Source organism: Montipora capricornis, chromosome 13 (genome assembly GCF_036669925.1).
Source record: "Montipora capricornis isolate CH-2021 chromosome 13, ASM3666992v2, whole genome shotgun sequence".
In the NCBI taxonomy this organism is placed as follows: Eukaryota; Metazoa; Cnidaria; class Anthozoa; order Scleractinia; family Acroporidae; genus Montipora; species Montipora capricornis.
In genome coordinates, this window is record NC_090895.1 from 43,892,458 (window position 1) to 43,897,457 (window position 5,000).

The 5,000-nt window shown below is 37.7% G+C and overlaps 1 protein-coding gene across 1 annotated transcript in view; it reads right to left on the reverse strand.

Annotated features, from left to right (window-relative positions):
- The window catches only part of LOC138030327 (GA-binding protein alpha chain-like), a 23,799-nt gene that overhangs the window by 18,369 nt on the left and 430 nt on the right, over positions 1-5,000 (reverse strand). The gene's annotated exons all lie outside the window — the stretch shown is intronic.

The following is a 5,000-nucleotide window of genomic DNA, read 5'->3' on the forward strand; positions in this document are numbered from 1 at the left end:
GAGTAGCTTTATCTAAAGAATGCCTCCCTTTGGGAGATTCAGCACGTTCTCTGTTGCAAACACCAATCAAAACAAAACTATCTCAGCGTCGAATTATGATACTTTTCGCCGGAAAAACCTTCCGCTTCATAATGAGAATCGGCTAAACGAGTATTTTACAGCATTTTACGGCAATAAAAAGTTTTATCCTTTTTCCCGAATTTGTCTGTTTCTTTGGATTTCATCGTTTAATCAATTAAATGTTCAAAGGAATTTTTCGCTCCGCAAGATATATCGGTATTTGCCACGTTCTTTTGCTTGACATTAGGGACCTTAAGATCTACGACGGCGACGTCAACGAAAACGTCACCTCAAAATAAAACTTTGCTCCATTATAAGTCTTTCGCGATTATTCCACCTCGTTCACGTCCTACAATATGGGCGAAGTATCCTAAAAATAAATTGGTACGAGCGATTTCAGAGTGAAAATAGAGAATGAAAGATTCTTTGTTGCATGCTCTTGCTGTCGTCAAAACCTAAAATTTGGTGATTTCACGTCGTCGTCATGCAGAGAACCGCAAAAATATGAGCAATAATCCGTGCCGCACGTGCAGCACAATTATTTATGCTCTTTTAACCAATGATATCACTGTTTTGCGGCGTTGTCGTTGACGCCGTCGTCGTAGATCTTAAGCTCCTATTAGATAAAAACGCGCTTTACAGTCTAGCACAAATATCTGACAAGGCACTCCGAAATTTCGGTACCGTCTCTGTATGTTTCATTTTACAGCCACGGTGCGGTAAATATTCCATGTGTAAACAGAACAGTTAACAGAAGGCATATTAGGCACAAATTATAGGGGTGCCTTCGAGCACATTTCTGGAGGTGTGCCCGGGATTCCCGAATATTTGTACCGTGCCACGATTTTGGAGTGCCATTTCTTGGTATCGTGTTTACAACAAAAGGCGCAAAGCTAATTCTCCTTATTAAACGTGCTGAAAAATCATCGTAGCTATTTACGTTATTTAGTTCACTTAAATAAGATGTTTTTACGTGGTTGTCCATTCAGTTAAAAGCCGCCATTTTGACTCAAAATGAAAGAGCTGGGCTGTCGGTATTCGAATGCATGAAAAAAACAAAGATTTAACTAGCACGCGAGACAATTATTGCTATGCATAATGGTATTTATCCACACAAGCTCACGAAAAACGAACTAAAAATCGAAAATTATGTGAACATAAATACTTAAAACTAAATTTAACAAAAATGTCATGGTCTCTGCGAGCCGTTTTTTCAAAGGAGTGAAATCAGCACATTTGTGGCAAATGAAACAATTCCATAAGTAAAATGTGAGGAAAAATAGGGTTGGTACATTTCGCTGACCTCCAGTCCATGGACTACCCAAATGGACTACCCTAAAAATACTATTTCGATCTACGTGTAAGCAGCATCTCAAATAGTGCTTACTTAAGCTTCAACACCCATTTTAAACAGCATTGTTGTATTTGTTCAACAGTATTTAAGTCTAAGCACCCATTTTAAAAAGGTTAGCTTACATAAGTAATCGGCCATCACAACAATAATCGAAAGCTAACCTTTTTAAAATGGGTGCTTAGACTTAAATAATGTTGAACAATGCTGTTTAAAATGGGTGTTGAGGCTTAAGTAAGCACTATTTGAGATTCTGCTTACACATGGATCAACAGTACTCATTCGAAATAGTATTTTTAGGGTAGTCCATTTGGGTATTCCATGGACTAGAGGTCAGCGAAATGTACCGACCCGGAAAAATATGTGGGAAGAACATAAGAAGTTATGACAGAAGGAACTCTTGCACGTTAAAGCTTTTGTGACAAGGTAAGCCATCGAAAAAGATCCCCCTCCTACTAAATCAATCAATCAGAAAGAAATAAATGAATAAATAAAAATTAAGTGTAAAAATTCCAAATGTGAGAAAAAAAAAAGGGAAAGGAAAGTGCTGTAACACTTATTATAAGCACATGCACTGTAAACTGAAATTAACAATTAACGCAAATCAAGTCAAATGTTGGTTTCTGAGGAGAGGGGAAACCGGAGTACCCGGAGAAAACCTCTCGGTGCAGAGTAGAGAACCAACAAACTCAACACACGTATGATGCAGAGTCTGGGAATTGAAATCAGGGCCACATCGGTGGGAGGCGAATGCTTCCATCACGGAGTCATCACTGTGCCATCCCTGCGGCTCTACTGACAATCTTCAATATTACAAATTGTAAGAAAAAAGTCTCGTTATGCAGATTGCTGTTTTTATTAAACACATTTATCTCCGAAGGTATTTTTTACACAGATATGATTGACGCAAAAAAAAAATTGTGTGACTTTCGAAAACATTTGAGGTTAATTAATTGGAAAAAGCCCTCATTTCCGAAAGATTCCTAATTTGGTTGCGATTTCATGAAAACGTTGTTTACGTGAGAACCGATTTATTCGCAAAGTGCTAAATGTTAATTCTACTATAAGAAATTCCACGTTTATTTTAAGCCTTTAAATTCTTCCGCAATCCACTGTGGCTTATTTTGACCCCACAGAGAGAATTTCTTAAGATGAATTTTCTCCCATAGAATTCACTGATACTGTTTTGACTTAGTCGTTCGTGATTTCTCACTTCATATTGTTTGTTTTATTTACTTTTTTTTTCGCACAGAGAACTTTAATAAAGCTGGGGAACTTCTGGACACTGTACGGGCAGAAATGAAATTAATTCAAATCAAATCGTAAGTGGGTTTTTGAGGAGAGGGGAAAAATCGAGTACCCGGAGAAAAACCTTCAGCAGAGTAGAGAACCAACAAACTTCAACTTACATATGACGCCAAGTCAAGTCTGTGATTCGAACCCGGACCACAATGATGAGAGTCGAGTACTCTGACCACAGCGCTAGCGCAGAACCAGAACTAAGTTAACTGCTTTCACTGATGTAATGCGTTAAAAATTGCCAGACGTTTCCTCTTAATAGCTTGCGTGCAAATCGACATGCAATAAATCAGGATTTACAGAGACCGCGATTCGAGAAGTCCTTTAAAGATGATACTGATTTCGTGGCATCGGTGCCGTTCTAAGCATTTAAAATTCCTGATTCCTGGCTAGATACCAAACACACAGTAAATATTTCCAAGAACAATCAAGGAACGTTTTAAAACGTGAACACGACAGAGCTGCGCGGCCATGTTTTATTGCACGTAGAATCAAAGAATGCCGGGAACTCTTTACCAAACAAGAGTCATAGAGGAGCAATCAGTAGAAGCTTTCAAAACAGCTGTCAGGTGCCATGTTTCAAAAAAAAAAAAAAAAAAAAAAAAACGCTGACCCCGGAATTCTTATATCATTATTTATTTATTTAGTACTTTACACCTTGTCTCATATTTTAACACTGTCTAACGCATGCACAGTTGCACATCTGCGGTGCGGTGAAGGGTATGCTTTTTGCAGATTAGAACTGAATGGGGGGATACGTGTCTTTAAGAGAGAGAGGATATAAATGTTCCATTATTCATTTACCGACCATCGAATAATTTTAATTATGCAGGATTTTACAGCAATTTCCTCTATAAAAGACATGTTTTTATACATTCTTGAGGGTGTCAAATCATGATTGATGGCAGAAAATTGAAGGACCTTTGGTCAAGGCACTTAAATTCATACAACGCGGTTAGAATATGACGAATGGCACTATAGATGTAAAATTGTCTCATGCATTAGCGGCACGGCGTGTCCGAGCACCAATCTTCATATAACGACGAACTATATTCCTTCAGAACACTTTTACACTAATCTAGATCAACTGATTTCCTTCTTCTGTATCTATTTGGATTCCTGAATGCTGTTATCCTTCTTTGAATTATTTTCTTTCTCCCACCGTACAATGATGACTATCCAAGCATTGAATACCAATTTCTTAAGCGTTATGAATATTACTTCCTGGGGAAAATGTTCAAAGTAAATTAAACAACACTGCTTTAGAAATGTAGTCTTTACTAAGCCAGGAAGGACAACTATGAATTGAAAACTTCTTAGTGTGCATGTCGATTGAAAAATTGTAAAAGTTCTTCCTAGCCTGCTGTCCAGTCTCATACTAAACGCAAAGCCTGTTTCGAACGCAAAAATAGAAAGATAGCAATGATACGAATTTCTTGAACTGAATGATAAAACGAACAATCATTGTAAATCAGTTTATCCGATGATCAATGGAAGGCTCAAGGTTATGGAGAATGGGAAGTTCAAATCTTCGCCTCAGTTTTCTTTATCATCTACGTCTGATTTCTTATGATTGTCTACTTCAAGACCAACAAAACAGGCTACTCTTTAAATTAATGGTCCCGTATTTTTGCAAGTCCGTATATTCTTTATGCTTATCCCTAATCGTAAGTCCGTAAAGTGAACGGATCTTAAACTATAACGCCCTCAGCTAAAGTACTAGATGACAACAAAAATCTTCGTCACGCCATTTTGTAAACAACTAGCAGATATTTGATCTAACGGGGTTAGCAATTTCATATCTCCTTCATTAATTTCAGTACATGCGAGGATGCACCGTGTCGACAATTTTAGGCCTAGCAGTATAGCGGTACAATTATCACATGAATCCAGTTCAATCGCATCACTCCCACAAGTCTCTTTTACATCAATTGTAGAGCATCCGAAGTAGTAATCGGTAAGGTCCGTATACAGTTCGACTTCTGCGAAGGAGCATACACTCGGATTTTTCCGAGTATCACCACTGGAAAAATATTATTTCTTCAAATATTTGACAGTTTAAGCTAGATTATAATGGAGAACTTAGGGGTACGGCTGCCTGGAAAAACACAGGCTGAAAAACTGACATATCTGAATTCAGGTGAATACACCGTGTAGATAAAGACATACAAGGGCATACATTGAGTATATAATAGGAACACGGAAATTAATGATGGAATGATATGGTAAGAGACTGTTTCGTACCTTCGTTCTTTGACTAGCGAAAGAAATTCATTTTAATTTTAACAGT